This window comes from Phalangium opilio, unplaced genomic scaffold (assembly GCF_054372755.1).
Source record: "Phalangium opilio isolate 3A_F unplaced genomic scaffold, DU_Popi_V2 ptg000060l_1, whole genome shotgun sequence".
Lineage (NCBI taxonomy): Eukaryota > Metazoa > Arthropoda > Arachnida > Opiliones > Phalangiidae > Phalangium > Phalangium opilio.
Window position 1 is genome coordinate 4,791,512 of NW_028324177.1, and position 18,233 is coordinate 4,809,744.

An 18,233-nucleotide genomic window follows, 5' to 3' on the forward strand; every position below is an offset into this window, starting at 1 on the left:
TATTACTATGTCGCCGAGCCGGACTTCTAGATTTGCGAGTAGCGGCTTTGCATTCCGTACAGGTAAAGTATGAATTAGGGGTACAATCTTTATGTACACGGCGCTTGCATAGTCCAGTGCAAAAATGACACTTTTGTTTTCCATAAAACCGATTATCGCAAACACAACAAGAGTCTGAAGAAGCAGGCATACCGTAGCAGACGATACCGGAGGTACAGAGTTTAATAAAAGGCTATGTGTAGTACCGTATCTGCAAAGTACACTCCTTTTCCAAAGTTGTAACCATTAGAAGGAGCTTCTGGTGGAGCAATACGAAGGCCTTGAGACAAAATGCCCATTAAGTTTGGGGTTCTGGAACCATGCCATAGTAGCTTTCTATTAGGGAATTTTTGGAATTCTCGGTAGCGTTCGCGTTCTCCCTGACGAGTAATTTTAAATATTTGATCGACTTCAAGTTCACAATCACTGTGAAAATCAGCGCCCGTGTTGTTTACGTATGTTAATAATGTCTCGAATTCTTCAGAATCTCTATCTAATACTTCAATTTCAGTTTTCAATTGTTCATAATGTTGATCTATTGGATCTTTGGTCGTTCCACCTTCCTCTTCAACTAACTTGTAACCGATCTCCACTTCAAGAAGGAAATTTGGCATTTCTACCTTGGATTTTATTATCTCAACATTATCCAAAAGAGGGACCCTTTTGGTTCCAAAATCATGAGGTATTAGCGTGAAGAATGTATTGGTGCAAGCTATTAGCTGGGCTTTCTTGTTTTCGTTGGGTTCATCGTCGAGTAAAGCCAGGAGTTCCGTCAAAACGGAATACGCCTCTTCAATTTGGTTCTTCGAAAGTTTTCCTAGTGGCATTTTCTTCAGATCAATTTCTAACTCCCACACGGCCTTGTTCATTTTCTCCACGTCAAAGATAAGGCGAATTAGTTCTTGGATGGCGTTGGGAAGTTTAGATCCAGATCCTACAACCAGTTTTTCTGAAGTTCCATAGTCAATGTCAAGTGGATACATTTTATTAGGAACCTTTTTGGCAGTGTGGCGTAACTCCCACGGAGTTCCTGTTTTTTCTTCGAAAAGCCTTTTGAATTCGGCAACAGCTTCATACTTAGTAACAAAGTGTTCCGTCTTGTTATCACCAATAGTAGTTCCAACACGTCCCCAGCTCCGAAACACATAGTAATCCTTTCCTTCGTCTGACTTTAGAAGTTGAAGCTTGTAAAACGAATTAGATCCTTGAGTAACGACGACGTTTCCGAGAACAGCGTTGAAAGCTCCTTCTTCGTTTTGAAACACGTGTGTGCTGGCTTCAATATTTGAATCTGGGTCAACAGCTACGCTGCCTTTCACTGTCAGTTTAACTTTCGTGCTCTTTCCAGATGAGAATGTTGAGTCACTATTTCCTACAGCCGCACTTTTGAGTCTTTTTTCAGCAGCGTAAGAATTAATTCTGTCTTGAGGATTTCCACCCCAACTGGCTATGCGGTATTGTTGGATCGTAGAAACTAAACCTCCATATTCCACAGCACTTAAAAAGTCCTCAGATACAACGTGAACATCGTGTTCCTTAGCTTCACGAATTTCCTTGATATTTTTCTCAACATCTTCCTTGGTACTTATAACGCAAGCTGTAGTTTTGTCAATTTGAGAGACAACATTGCCTCCTAATCTCGCTATGCTTTTCTTTAGAGAATCTTTGGAACTATGGAGATTACCAATCAACACTATTTTAGTATCGTCCAATGGTTGTGGCTTTCTCTTGACACCCGAGGTTGATGGCAAATTTTCTGGTGTACTTGGAGTAGGTGCGTTTGTAGGAATGTAACGGTCTTGCTCTATGTATTCGTAGCTGTTTAAGAATGCATATTCCTCTTTTAGGTGATCTGGAATCTGGAAAGGCTTTCTTCTTGGTAGTTTTATTACATTTGTACATTTGCTCCATTCGCTTGCATTTCCAGTACAGTGATAACCATCATTTGAGAAAACCAATTGTCCACCGTCACTATCTGTGCAAGGTTCAAGAGATCCAAACGTCATGATATCGGAAAGTCTATCTAGAATTTCGCTGTTTCCTGAAGGAATTTTTTGGTCGTTATATTTTAATAGTTCCACCATTTCTTTTTTTTTAATATTTTTTTCAAGCTCGTCACGATGTTCATAAATTAACTGAGACTGTTCCTCAAGAATTTTCTTCTCGCCCCGATCAAGTAATTCCTCTTTCTTTATCTTATTTGGTGGAGTCACTTCAATTTTCTTTATCTTTTCTTTGATGGCCTTTTGATCTTCAACACAGAGTGTCTTAAATCCTCGTATTTTAGATCCATCTTCAAAAAACTTCAGAGTTTCTCTCGCTTGTACAAACCAATCAACGTGATACCACGCTGGTAGTGGACCAAATCGTCTAGCTTTTGCACTCTGTCTGTCAAGTTTTGAAATGCGAGCTTGATCTTTTACGATTGTTTCTCCACAACCTTTACAAGATGACCGATTACTTTTGGCATATTCAGTTGAGAAGTCTTGAATTTCAATGGAGGAGCTTTTTCTCTTCGTTCTAGGGCTGTGCGAATACTCGAATTTTCGAATAGTATTCGTTTAATTCGAATCGATTATTCGATTCGACGAATCGAATTTGCCATTTGGAGAAAAACGAGTATTCGAATTAAGAAACGATTATTCGAAAAGAAATTCGAATAACCGATTTACATACGAATACAGTTCCCTTAACCGAATAATCGCTTCCAAGGGGCTAAATTCGAATAGAAAACGAGTATTCGATTGGAAATGGGAGGGACTGTGGTCACATGACATATATGAAGCTGTTTCGTTTATGGAATTTCATTGCCAATGCGCAATTCGCGATGTTTTGTTTTTCTCTCACCAATTACTCAGTCTTAGGAAAAGTTCCATTCTATGTGGAACTACAATATTTTTACGTGTATTTAGGAAACGATTAATTGTTTTGAAAAGAACATCCGTCTGATAAAACCGAGTATTCATATTCCCGAGTATTCTTTTAAAAAACTAGTACTGCTAGGTGTATTTAGAAAACGATTAATCGCTTTGAAACGAATATTCGTCAGGTAAAACCGATTAATCGAAAAAAAACGAGTACTCGAACCAGCATTTTTGATAAACGAGTAATATTCGTTTGAACGAGTACTCGATTCGGATTTCGAATAGGAGATTTACTATTCGATTCGTATTCGATTCGGTTTGAAAAACCACTATTCGCACAGCCCTACTTCGTTCCTTTAGATGGGGTATTGCTTGAAGCAGCAGGTGCTGCTTGAGACCCACTCGGAATTTCACTCCTTATTTTCTCTTGATCTCTCCAACGTAAATCCTCAAAGTGTGAGATGTCAGCCTCAGTTGACACTTTAAACTTTTGAGAAAAAGCAGCGAAAATGGTACCACTTTGGAATCTTGTTTCCACAATAAGAAATTAATGTTACTCGCGTCATCAGATGCTCAATTTTGATATTTTACCTTTCTATCAAAACTTGACGCCTGAATAATTGCCGCCATTCTTAGCTCATCCTTATCTATGCGCCTTTTACAGCTTTTGCATGATGACCAGCCACTTTTGGCATATTCGGTACGCCACGGTAGACCTCGATCCATCTCTAAATCATACAAAGAGGTTTGAATAAGTTAGCACAGCTTGACTATTTGGTTTACTTTTCTGGTTAATGATGTATTTAAAAACCAAAACGTTATGTACGGGTCTTAGTTGCAGCAGAAGTAAGATGAGACTGGAAGTGAAGAGCTCAAGCATTGGTAGTAGATCCTGGCACTAGTGAACAAATTTGAGGATTTCATGTCGCTTCCATCACTAGAGGGAAAAAATTGGTCGAGTTTCAAAAAATTTCCTACCCATACATGAGGTAGCTCAAGCATATTTCCTAAAGCTACTTCGCAGAGGAGCAACAACCCGGTGTTGTTCTCTCGACTGGCGTGACAGTATTTGGCACTTTCAGAGACCTAAAAGAATCAAATATTTGAAGTTAGCAACCTATAATTTAACTCTTTATTAAAAGGCTATGTGTAGTACCGTATCTGCAAAGTACACTCCTTTTCCAAAGTTGTAACCATTAGAAGGAGCTTCTGGTGGAGCAATACGAAGGCCTTGAGACAAAATGCCCATTAAGTTTGGGGTTCTGGAACCATGCCATAGTAGCTTTCTATTAGGGAATTTTTGGAATTCTCGGTAGCGTTCGCGTTCTCCCTGACGAGTAATTTTAAATATTTGATCGACTTCAAGTTTACAATCACTGTGAAAATCAGCGCCCGTGTTGTTTACGTATGTTAATAATGTCTCGAATTCTTCAGAATCTCTATCTAATACTTCAATTTCAGTTTTCAATTGTTCATAATGTTGATCTATTGGATCTTTGGTCGTTCCACCTTCCTCTTCAACTAACTTGTAACCGATCTCCACTTCAAGAAGGAAATTTGGCATTTCTACCTTGGATTTTATTATCTCAACATTATCCAAAAGAGGGACCCTTTTGGTTCCAAAATCATGAGGTATTAGCGTGAAGAATGTATTGGTGCAAGCTATTAGCTGGGCTTTCTTGTTTTCGTTGGGTTCATCGTCGAGTAAAGCCAGGAGTTCCGTCAAAACGGAATACGCCTCTTCAATTTGGTTCTTCGAAAGTTTTCCTAGTGGCATTTTCTTCAGATCAATTTCTAACTCCCACACGGCCTTGTTCATTTTCTCCACGTCAAAGATAAGGCGAATTAGTTCTTGGATGGCGTTGGGAAGTTTAGATCCAGATCCTACAACCAGTTTTTCTGAAGTTCCATAGTCAATGTCAAGTGGATACATTTTATTAGGAACCTTTGAGGCAGTGTGGCGTAACTCCCACGGAGTTCCTGTTTTTTCTTCGAAAAGCCTTTTGAATTCGGCAACAGCTTCATACTTAGTAACAAAGTGTTCCGTCTTGTTATCACCAATAGTAGTTCCAACACGTCCCCAGCTCCGAAACACATAGTAATCCTTTCCTTCGTCTGACTTTAGAAGTTGAAGCTTGTAAAACGAATTAGATCCTTGAGTAACGACGACGTTTCCGAGAACAGCGTTGAAAGCTCCTTCTTCGTTTTGAAACACGTGTGTGCTGGCTTCAAGATTTGAATCTGGGTCAACAGCTACGCTGCCTTTCACTGTCAGTTTAACTTTCGTGCTCTTTCCAGATGAGAATGTTGAGTCACTATTTCCTACAGCCGCACTTTTGAGTCTTTTTCAGCAGCGTAAGAATTAATTCTGTCTTGAGGATTTCCACCCCAACTGGCTATGCGGTATTGTTGGATCGTAGAAACTAAACCTCCATATTCCACAGCACTTAAAAAGTCCTCAGATACAACGTGAACATCGTGTTCCTTAGCTTCACGAATTTCCTTGATATTTTTCTCAACATCTTCCTTGGTACTTATAACGCAAGCTGTAGTTTTGTCAATTTGAGAGACAACATTGCCTCCTAATCTCGCTATGCTTTTCTTTAGAGAATCTTTGGAACTATGGAGATTACCAATCAACACTATTTTAGTATCGTCCAATGGTTGTGGCTTTCTCTTGACACCCGAGGTTGATGGCAAATTTTCTGGTGTACTTGGAGTAGGTGCGTTTGTAGGAATGTAACGGTCTTGCTCTATGTATTCGTAGCTGTTTAAGAATGCATATTCCTCTTTTAGGTGATCTGGAATCTGGAAAGGCTTTCTTCTTGGTAGTTTTATTACATTTGTACATTTGCTCCATTCGCTTGCATTTCCAGTACAGTGATAACCATCATTTGAGAAAACCAATTGTCCACCGTCACTATCTGTGCAAGGTTCAAGAGATCCAAACGTCATGATTTCGGAAAGTCTATCTAGAATTTCGCTGTTTCCTGAAGGAATTTTTTGGTCGTTCTATTTTAATAGTTCCACCATTTCTTTTCTTTAATATTTTTTTCAAGCTCGTCACGATGTTCATAAATTAACTGAGACTGTTCCTCAAGAATTTTCTTCTCGCCCCGATCAAGTAATTCCTCTTTCTTTATCTTATTTGGTGGAGTCACTTCAATTTTCTTTATCTTTTCTTTGATGGCCTTTTGATCTTCAACACAGAGTGTCTTAAATCCTCGTATTTTAGATCCATCTTCAAAAAACTTCAGAGTTTCTCTCGCTTGTACAAACCAATCAACGTGATACCACGCTGGTAGTGGACCAAATCGTCTAGCTTTTGCACTCTGTCTGTCAAGTTTTGAAATGCGAGCTTGATCTTTTACGATTGTTTCTCCACAACCTTTACAAGATGACCGATTACTTTTGGCATATTCAGTTGAGAAGTCTTGAATTTCAATGGAGGAGCTTTTTCTCTTCGTTCCTTTAGATGGGGTATTGCTTGAAGCAGCAGGTGCTGCTTGAGACCCACTCGGAATTTCACTCCTTATTTTCTCTTGATCTCTCCAACGTAAATCCTCAAAGTGTGAGATGTCAGCCTCAGTTGACACTTTAAACTTTTGAGAAAAAGCACCGAAAATGGTACCACTTTGGAATCTTGTTTCCACAATAAGAAATTAATGTTACTCGCGTCATCAGATGCTCAATTTTGATATTTCACCTTTCTATCAAAACTTGACGCCTGAATAATTGCCGCCATTCTTAGCTCATCCTTATCTATGCGCCTTTTACAGCTTTTGCATGATGACCAGCCACTTTTGGCATATTCGGTACGCCACGGTAGACCTCGATCCATCTCTAAATCATACAAAGAGGTTTGAATAAGTTAGCACAGCTTGACTATTTGGTTTACTTTTCTGGTTAATGATGTATTTAAAAACCAAAACGTTATGTACGGGTCTTAGTTGCAGCAGAAGTAAGATGAGACTGGAAGTGAAGAGCTCAAGCATTGGTAGTAGATCCTGGCACTAGTGAACAAATTTGAGGATTTCATGTCGCTTCCATCACTAGAGGGAAAAAATTGGTCGAGTTTCAAAAAATTTCCTACCCATACATGAGGTAGCTCAAGCATATTTCCTAAAGCTACTTCGCAGAGGAGCAACAACCCGGTGTTGTTCTCTCGACTGGCGTGACAGTATTTGGCACTTTCAGAGACCTAAAAGAATCAAATATTTGAAGTTAGCAACCTATAATTTAACTCTTTATTAAAAGGCTATGTGTAGTACCGTATCTGCAAAGTACACTCCTTTTCCAAAGTTGTAACCATTAGAAGGAGCTTCTGGTGGAGCAATACGAAGGCCTTGAGACAAAATGCCCATTAAGTTTGGGGTTCTGGAACCATGCCATAGTAGCTTTCTATTAGGGAATTTTTGGAATTCTCGGTAGCGTTCGCGTTCTCCCTGACGAGTAATTTTAAATATTTGATCGACTTCAAGTTCACAATCACTGTGAAAATCAGCGCCCGTGTTGTTTACGTATGTTAATAATGTCTCGAATTCTTCAGAATCTCTATCTAATACTTCAATTTCAGTTTTCAATTGTTCATAATGTTGATCTATTGGATCTTTGGTCGTTCCACCTTCCTCTTCAACTAACTTGTAACCGATCTCCACTTCAAGAAGGAAATTTGGCATTTCTACCTTGGATTTTATTATCTCAACATTATCCAAAAGAGGGACCCTTTTGGTTCCAAAATCATGAGGTATTAGCGTGAAGAATGTATTGGTGCAAGCTATTAGCTGGGCTTTCTTGTTTTCGTTGGGTTCATCGTCGAGTAAAGCCAGGAGTTCCGTCAAAACGGAATACGCCTCTTCAATTTGGTTCTTCGAAAGTTTTCCTAGTGGCATTTTCTTCAGATCAATTTCTAACTCCCACACGGCCTTGTTCATTTTCTCCACGTCAAAGATAAGGCGAATTAGTTCTTGGATGGCGTTGGGAAGTTTAGATCCAGATCCTACAACCAGTTTTTCTGAAGTTCCATAGTCAATGTCAAGTGGATACATTTTATTAGGAACCTTTGAGGCAGTGTGGCGTAACTCCCACGGAGTTCCTGTTTTTTCTTCGAAAAGCCTTTTGAATTCGGCAACAGCTTCATACTTAGTAACAAAGTGTTCCGTCTTGTTATCACCAATAGTAGTTCCAACACGTCCCCAGCTCCGAAACACATAGTAATCCTTTCCTTCGTCTGACTTTAGAAGTTGAAGCTTGTAAAACGAATTAGATCCTTGAGTAACGACGACGTTTCCGAGAACAGCGTTGAAAGCTCCTTCTTCGTTTTGAAACACGTGTGTGCTGGCTTCAAGATTTGAATCTGGGTCAACAGCTACGCTGCCTTTCACTGTCAGTTTAACTTTCGTGCTCTTTCCAGATGAGAATGTTGAGTCACTATTTCCTACAGCCGCACTTTTGAGTCTTTTTTCAGCAGCGTAAGAATTAATTCTGTCTTGAGGATTTCCACCCCAACTGCCTATGCGGTATTGTTGGATCGTAGAAACTAAACCTCCATATTCCACAGCACTTAAAAAGTCCTCAGATACAACGTGAACATCGTGTTCCTTAGCTTCACGAATTTCCTTGATATTTTTCTCAACATCTTCCTTGGTACTTATAACGCAAGCTGTAGTTTTGTCAATTTGAGAGACAACATTGCCTCCTAATCTCGCTATGCTTTTCTTTAGAGAATCTTTGGAACTATGGAGATTACCAATCAACACTATTTTAGTATCGTCCAATGGTTGTGGCTTTCTCTTGACACCCGAGGTTGATGGCAAATTTTCTGGTGTACTTGGAGTAGGTGCGTTTGTAGGAATGTAACGGTCTTGCTCTATGTATTCGTAGCTGTTTAAGAATGCATATTCCTCTTTTAGGTGATCTGGAATCTGGAAAGGCTTTCTTCTTGGTAGTTTTATTACATTTGTACATTTGCTCCATTCGCTTGCATTTCCAGTACAGTGATAACCATCATTTGAGAAAACCAATTGTCCACCGTCACTATCTGTGCAAGGTTCAAGAGATCCAAACGTCATGATATCGGAAAGTCTATCTAGAATTTCGCTGTTTCCTGAAGGAATTTTTTGGTCGTTATATTTTAATAGTTCCACCATTTCTTTTTTTTAATATTTTTTTCAAGCTCGTCACGATGTTCATAAATTAACTGAGACTGTTCCTCAAGAATTTTTTTCTCGCCCCGATCAAGTAATTCCTCTTTCTTTATCTTATTTGGTGGAGTCACTTCAATTTTCTTTATCTTTTCTTTGATGGCCTTTTGATCTTCAACGCAGAGTGTCTTAAATCCTCGTATTTTAGATCCATCTTCAAAAAACTTCAGAGTTTCTCTCGCTTGTACAAACCAATCAACGTGATACCACGCTGGTAGTGTACCAAATCGTCTAGCTTTTGCACTCTGTCTGTCAAGTTTTGAAATGCGAGCTTGATCTTTTACGATTGTTTCTCCACAACCTTTACAAGATGACCGATTACTTTTGGCATATTCAGTTGAGAAGTCTTGAATTTCAATGGAGGAGCTTTTTCTCTTCGTTCCTTTAGATGGGGTATTGCTTGAAGCAGCAGGTGCTGCTTGAGACCCACTCGGAATTTCACTCCTTATTTTCTCTTGATCTCTCCAACGTAAATCCTCAAAGTGTGAGATGTCAGCCTCAGTTGACACTTTAAACTTTTGAGAAAAAGCACCGAAAATGGTACCACTCTGGAATCTTGTTTCCACAATAAGAAATAAATGTTACTCGCGTCATCAGATGCTCAATTTTGATATTTTACCTTTCTATCAAAACTTGACGCCTGAATAATTGCCGCCATTCTTAGCTCATCCTTATCTATGCGCCTTTTACAGCTTTTGCATGATGACCAGTGACTTTTGGCATATTCGGTACGCCACGGTAGACGTCGATCCATCTCTAAATCATACAAAGAGGTTTGAATAAGTTAGCACAGCTTGACTATTTGGTTTACTTTTCTGGTTAATGATGTATTTAAAAACCAAAACGTTATGTACGGGTCTTAGTTGCAGCAGAAGTAAGATGAGACTGGAAGTGAAGAGCTCAAGCATTGGTAGTAGATCCTGGCACTAGTGAACAAATTTGAGGATTTCATGTCGCTTCCATCACTAGAGGGAAAAAATTGGTCGAGTTTCAAAAAATTTCCTACCCATACATGAGGTAGCTCAAGCATATTTCCTAAAGCTACTTCGCAGAGGAGCAACAACCCGGTGTTGTTCTCTCGACTGGCGTGACAGTATTTGGCACTTTCAGAGACTTAAAAGAATCAAATATTTGAAGTTAGCAACCTATAATTTAACTCTTTATTAAAAGGCTATGTGTAGTACCGTATCTGCAAAGTACACTCCTTTTCCAAAGTTGTAACCATTAGAAGGAGCTTCTGGTGGAGCAATACGAAGGCCTTGAGACAAAATGCCCATTAAGTTTGGGGTTCTGGAACCATGCCATAGTAGCTTTCTATTAGGGAATTTTTGGAATTCTCGGTAGCGTTCGCGTTCTCCCTGACGAGTAATTTTAAATATTTGATCGACTTCAAGTTCACAATCACTGTGAAAATCAGCGCCCGTGTTGTTTACGTATGTTAATAATGTCTCGAATTCTTCAGAATCTCTATCTAATACTTCAATTTCAGTTTTCAATTGTTCATAATGTTGATCTATTGGATCTTTGGTCGTTCCACCTTCCTCTTCAACTAACTTGTAACCGATCTCCACTTCAAGAAGGAAATTTGGCATTTCTACCTTGGATTTTATTATCTCAACATTATCCAAAAGAGGGACCCTTTTGGTTCCAAAATCATGAGGTATTAGCGTGAAGAATGTATTGGTGCAAGCTATTAGCTGGGCTTTCTTGTTTTCGTTGGGTTCATCGTCGAGTAAAGCCAGGAGTTCCGTCAAAACGGAATACGCCTCTTCAATTTGGTTCTTCGAAAGTTTTCCTAGTGGCATTTTCTTCAGATCAATTTCTAACTCCCACACGGCCTTGTTCATTTTCTCCACGTCAAAGATAAGGCGAATTAGTTCTTGGATGGCGTTGGGAAGTTTAGATCCAGATCCTACAACCAGTTTTTCTGAAGTTCCATAGTCAATGTCAAGTGGATACATTTTATTAGGAACCTTTGAGGCAGTGTGGCGTAACTCCCACGGAGTTCCTGTTTTTTCTTCGAAAAGCCTTTTGAATTCGGCAACAGCTTCATACTTAGTAACAAAGTGTTCCGTCTTGTTATCACCAATAGTAGTTCCAACACGTCCCCAGCTCCGAAACACATAGTAATCCTTTCCTTCGTCTGACTTTAGAAGTTGAAGCTTGTAAAACGAATTAGATCCTTGAGTAACGACGACGTTTCCGAGAACAGCGTTGAAAGCTCCTTCTTCGTTTTGAAACACGTGTGTGCTGGCTTCAAGATTTGAATCTGGGTCAACAGCTACGCTGCCTTTCACTGTCAGTTTAACTTTCGTGCTCTTTCCAGATGAGAATGTTGAGTCACTATTTCCTACAGCCGCACTTTTGAGTCTTTTTTCAGCAGCGTAAGAATTAATTCTGTCTTGAGGATTTCCACCCCAACTGGCTATGCGGTATTGTTGGATCGTAGAAACTAAACCTCCATATTCCACAGCACTAAAAAAGTCCTCAGATACAACGTGAACATCGTGTTCCTTAGCTTCACGAATTTCCTTGATATTTTTCTCAACATCTTCCTTGGTACTTATAACGCAAGCTGTACTTTTGTCAATTTGAGAGACAACATTGCCTCCTAATCTCGCTATGCTTTTCTTTAGAGAATCTTTGGAACTATGGAGATTACCAATCAACACTATTTTAGTATCGTCCAATGGTTGTGGCTTTCTCTTGACACCCGAGGTTGATGGCAAATTTTCTGGTGTACTTGGAGTAGGTGCGTTTGTAGGAATGTAACGGTCTCGCTCTATGTATTCGTAGCTGTTTAAGAATGCATATTCCTCTTTTAGGTGATCTGGAATCTGGAAAGGCTTTCTTCTTGGTAGTTTTATTACATTTGTACATTTGCTCCATTCGCTTGCATTTCCAGTACAGTGATAACCATCATTTGAGAAAACCAATTGTCCACCGTCACTATCTGTGCAAGGTTCAAGAGATCCAAACGTCATGATATCGGAAAGTCTATCTAGAATTTCGCTGTTTCCTGAAGGAATTTTTTGGTCGTTATATTTTAATAGTTCCACCATTTCTTTTTTTTAATATTTTTTTCAAGCTCGTCACGATGTTCATAAATTAACTGAGACTGTTCCTCAAGAATTTTTTTCTCGCCCCGATCAAGTAATTCCTCTTTCTTTATCTTATTTGGTGGAGTCACTTCAATTTTCTTTATCTTTTCTTTGATGGCCTTTTGATCTTCAACGCAGAGTGTCTTAAATCCTCGTATTTTAGATCCATCTTCAAAAAACTTCAGAGTTTCTCTCGCTTGTACCAACCAATCAACGTGATACCACGCTGGTAGTGGACCAAATCGTCTAGCTTTGCACTCTGTCTGTCAAGTTTTGAAATGCGAGCTTGATCTTTTACGATTGTTTCTCCACAACCTTTACAAGATGACCGATTACTTTTGGCATATTCAGTTGAGAAGTCTTGAATTTCAATGGAGGAGCTTTTTCTCTTCGTTCTAGGGCTGTGCGAATACTCGAATTTTCGAATAGTATTCGTTTAATTCGAATCGATTATTCGATTCGACGAATCGAATTTGCCATTTGGAGAAAAACGAGTATTCGAATTAAGAAACGATTATTCGAAAAGAAATTCGAATAACCGATTTACATACGAATACAGTTCCCTTAACCTAATAATCGCTTCCAAGGGGCTAAATTCGAATAGAAAACGAGTATTCGATTGGAAATGGGAGGGACTGTGGTCACATGACATATATGAAGCTGTTTCGTTTATGGAATTTCATTGCCAATGCGCAATTCGCGATGTTTTGTTTTTCTCTCACCAATTACTCAGTCTTAGGAAAAGTTCCATTCTATGTGGAACTACAATATTTTTACGTGTATTTAGGAAACGATTAATTGTTTTGAAAAGAACATCCGTCTGATAAAACCGAGTATTCATATTTTCGAGTATTCTTTTAAAAAACTAGTACTGCTAGGTGTATTTAGAAAACGATTAATCGCTTTGAAACGAATATTCGTCAGGTAAAACCGATTAATCGAAAAAAAACGAGTACTCGAACCAGCATTTTTGATAAACGAGTAATATTCGTTTGAACGAGTACTCGATTCGGATTTCGAATAGGAGATTTACTATTCGATTCGTATTCGATTCGGTTTGAAAAACCACTATTCGCACAGCCCTACTTCGTTCCTTTAGATGGGGTATTGCTTGAAGCAGCAGGTGCTGCTTGAGACCCACTCGGAATTTCACTCCTTATGTTCTCTTGATCTCTCCAACGTAAATCCTCAAAGTGTGAGATGTCAGCCTCAGTTGACACTTTAAACTTTTGAGAAAAAGCACCGAAAATGGTACCACTTTGGAATCTTGTTTCCACAATAAGAAATTAATGTTACTCGCGTCATCAGATGCTCAATTTTGATATTTTACCTTTCTATCAAAACTTGACGCCTGAATAATTGCCGCCATTCTTAGCTCATCCTTATCTATGCGCCTTTTACAGCTTTTGCATGATGACCAGCCACTTTTGGCATATTCGGTACGCCACGGTAGACCTCGATCCATCTCTAAATCATACAAAGAGGTTTGAATAAGTTAGCACAGCTTGACTATTTGGTTTACTTTTCTGGTTAATGATGTATTTAAAAACCAAAACGTTATGTACGGGTCTTAGTTGCAGCAGAAGTAAGATTAGACTGGAAGTGAAGAGCTCAAGCATTGGTAGTAGATCCTGGCACTAGTGAACAAATTTGAGGATTTCATGTCGCTTCCATCACTAGAGGGAAAAAATTGGTCGAGTTTCAAAAAATTTCCTACCCATACATGAGGTAGCTCAAGCATATTTCCTAAAGCCACTTCGCAGAGGAGCAACAACCCGGTGTTGTTCTCTCGACTGGCGTGACAGTATTTGGCACTTTCAGAGACCTAAAAGAATCAAATATTTGAAGTTAGCAACCTATAATTTAACTCTTTATTAAAAGGCTATGTGTAGTACCGTATCTGCAAAGTACACTCCTTTTCCAAAGTTGTAACCATTAGAAGGAGCTTCTGGTGGAGCAATACGAAGGCCTTGAGACAAAATGCCCATTAAGTTTGGGGTTCTGGAACCATGCCATAGTAGCTTTCTATTAGGGAATTTTTGGAATTCTCGGTAGCGTTCGCGTTCTCCCTGACGAGTAATTTTAAATATTTGATCGACTTCAAGTTCACAATCACTGTGAAAATCAGCGCCCGTGTTGTTTACGTATGTTAATAATGTCTCGAATTCTTCAGAATCTCTATCTAATACTTCAATTTCAGTTTTCAATTGTTCATAATGTTGATCTATTGGATCTTTGGTCGTTCCACCTTCCTCTTCAACTAACTTGTAACCGATCTCCACTTCAAGAAGGAAATTTGGCATTTCTACCTTCGATTTTATTATCTCAACATTATCCAAAAGAGGGACCCTTTTGGTTCCAAAATCATGAGGTATTAGCGTGAAGAATGTATTGGTGCAAGCTATTAGCTGGGCTTTCTTGTTTTCGTTGGGTTCATCGTCGAGTAAAGCCAGGAGTTCCGTCAAAACGGAATACGCCTCTTCAATTTGGTTCTTCGAAAGTTTTCCTAGTGGCATTTTCTTCAGATCAATTTCTAACTCCCACACGGCCTTGTTCATTTTCTCCACGTCAAAGATAAGGCGAATTAGTTCTTGGATGGCGTTGGGAAGTTTAGATCCAGATCCTACAACCAGTTTTTCTGAAGTTCCATAGTCAATGTCAAGTGGATACATTTTATTAGGAACCTTTGAGGCAGTGTGGCGTAACTCCCACGGAGTTCCTGTTTTTTCTTCGAAAAGCCTTTTGAATTCGGCAACAGCTTCATACTTAGTAACAAAGTGTTCCGTCTTGTTATCACCCAATAGTAGTTCCAACACGTCCCCAGCTCCGAAACACATAGTAATCCTTTCCTTCGTCTGACTTTAGAAGTTGAAGCTTGTAAAACGAATTAGATCCTTGAGTAACGACGACGTTTCCGAGAACAGCGTTGAAAGCTCCTTCTTCGTTTTGAAACACGTGTGTGCTGGCTTCAAGATTTGAATCTGGGTCAACAGCTACGCTGCCTTTCACTGTCAGTTTAACTTTCGTGCTCTTTCCAGATGAGAATGTTGAGTCACTATTTCCTACAGCCGCACTTTTGAGTCTTTTTTCAGCAGCGTAAGAATTAATTCTGTCTTGAGGATTTCCACCCCAACTGGCTATGCGGTATTGTTGGATCGTAGAAACTAAACCTCCATATTCCACAGCACTTAAAAAGTCCTCAGATACAACGTGAACATCGTGTTCCTTAGCTTCACGAATTTCCTTGATATTTTTCTCAACATCTTCCTTGGTACTTATAACGCAAGCTGTAGTTTTGTCAATTTGAGAGACAACATTGCCTCCTAATCTCGCTATGCTTTTCTTTAGAGAATCTTTGGAACTATGGAGATTACCAATCAACACTATTTTAGTATCGTCCAATGGTTGTGGCTTTCTCTTGACACCCGAGGTTGATGGCAAATTTTCTGTTGTACTTGGAGTAGGTCCGTTTGTAGGAATGTAACGGTCTTGCTCTATGTATTCGTAGCTGTTTAAGAATGCATATTCCTCTTTTAGGTGATCTGGAATCTGGAAAGGCTTTCTTCTTGGTAGTTTTATTACATTTGTACATTTGCTCCATTCGCTTGCATTTCCAGTACAGTGATAACCATCATTTGAGAAAACCAATTGTCCACCGTCACTATCTGTGCAAGGTTCAAGAGATCCAAACGTCATGATATCGGAAAGTCTATCTAGAATTTCGCTGTTTCCTGAAGGAATTTTTTGGTCGTTATATTTTAATAGTTCCACCATTTCTTTTTTTTAATATTTTTTTCAAGCTCGTCACGATGTTCATAAATTAACTGAGACTGTTCCTCAAGAATTTTTTTCTCGCCCCGATCAAGTAATTCCTCTTTCTTTATCTTATTTGGTGGAGTCACTTCAATTTTCTTTATCTTTTCTTTGATGGCCTTTTGATCTTCAACGCAGAGTGTCTTAAATCCTCGTATTTTAGATCCATCTTCAAAAAACTTCAGAGTTTCTCTCGCTTGTACAAACCAATCAACGTGATACCACGCTGGTAGTGGACCAAATCGTCTAGCTTTTGCACTCTGTCTGTCAAGTTTTGAAATGCGAGCTTGATCTTTTACGATTGTTTCTCCACAACCTTTACAAGATGACCGATTACTTTTGGCATATTCAGTTGAGAAGTCTTGAATTTCAATGGAGGAGCTTTTTCTCTTCGTTCCTTTAGATGGGGTATTGCTTGAAGCAGCAGGTGCTGCTTGAGACCCACTCGGAATTTCACTCCTTATTTTCTCTTGATCTCTCCAACGTAAATCCTCAAAGTGTGAGATGTCAGCCTCAGTTGACACTTTAAACTTTTGAGAAAAAGCACCGAAAATGGTACCACTTTGGAATCTTGTTTCCACAATAAGAAATAAATGTTACTCGCGTCATCAGATGCTCAATTTTGATATTTTACCTTTCTATCAAAACTTGACGCCTGAATAATTGCCGCCATTCTTAGCTCATCCTTATCTATGCGCCTTTTACAGCTTTTGCATGATGACCAGTGACTTTTGGCATATTCGGTACGCCACGGTAGACGTCGATCCATCTCTAAATCATACAAAGAGGTTTGAATAAGTTAGCACAGCTTGACTATTTGGTTTACTTTTCTGGTTAATGATGTATTTAAAAACCAAAACGTTATGTACGGGTCTTAGTTGCAGCAGAAGTAAGATGAGACTGGAAGTGAAGAGCTCAAGCATTGGTAGTAGATCCTGGCACTAGTGAACAAATTTGAGGATTTCATGTCGCTTCCATCACTAGAGGGAAAAAATTGGTCGAGTTTCAAAAAATTTCCTACCCATACATGAGGTAGCTCAAGCATATTTCCTAAAGCTACTTCGCAGAGGAGCAACAACCCGGTGTTGTTCTCTCGACTGGCGTGACAGTATTTGGCACTTTCAGAGACCTAAAAGAATCAAATATTTGAAGTTAGCAACCTATAATTTAACTCTTTATTAAAAGGCTATGTGTAGTACCGTATCTGCAAAGTACACTCCTTTTCCAAAGTTGTAACCATTAGAAGGAGCTTCTGGTGGAGCAATACGAAGGCCTTGAGACAAAATGCCCATTAAGTTTGGGGTTCTGGAACCATGCCATAGTAGCTTTCTATTAGGGAATTTTTGGAATTCTCGGTAGCGTTCGCGTTCTCCCTGACGAGTAATTTTAAATATTTGATCGACTTCAAGTTCACAATCACTGTGAAAATCAGCGCCCGTGTTGTTTACGTATGTTAATAATGTCTCGAATTCTTCAGAATCTCTATCTAATACTTCAATTTCAGTTTTCAATTGTTCATAATGTTGATCTATTGGATCTTTGGTCGTTCCACCTTCCTCTTCAACTAACTTGTAACCGATCTCCACTTCAAGAAGGAAATTTGGCATTTCTACCTTGGATTTTATTATCTCAACATTATCCAAAAGAGGGACCCTTTTGGTTCCAAAATCATGAGGTATTAGCGTGAAGAATGTATTGGTGCAAGCTATTAGCTGGGCTTTCTTGTTTTCGTTGGGTTCATCGTCGAGTAAAGCCAGGAGTTCCGTCAAAACGGAATACGCCTCTTCAATTTGGTTCTTCGAAAGTTTTCCTAGTGGCATTTTCTTCAGATCAATTTCTAACTCCCACACGGCCTTGTTCATTTTCTCCACGTCAAAGATAAGGCGAATTAGTTCTTGGATGGCGTTGGGAAGTTTAGATCCAGATCCTACAACCAGTTTTTCTGAAGTTCCATAGTCAATGTCAAGTGGATACATTTTATTAGGAACCTTTGAGGCAGTGTGGCGTAACTCCCACGGAGTTCCTGTTTTTTCTTCGAAAAGCCTTTTGAATTCGGCAACAGCTTCATACTTAGTAACAAAGTGTTCCGTCTTGTTATCACCAATAGTAGTTCCAACACGTCCCCAGCTCCGAAACACATAGTAATCCTTTCCTTCGTCTGACTTTAGAAGTTGAAGCTTGTAAAACGAATTAGATCCTTGAGTAACGACGAC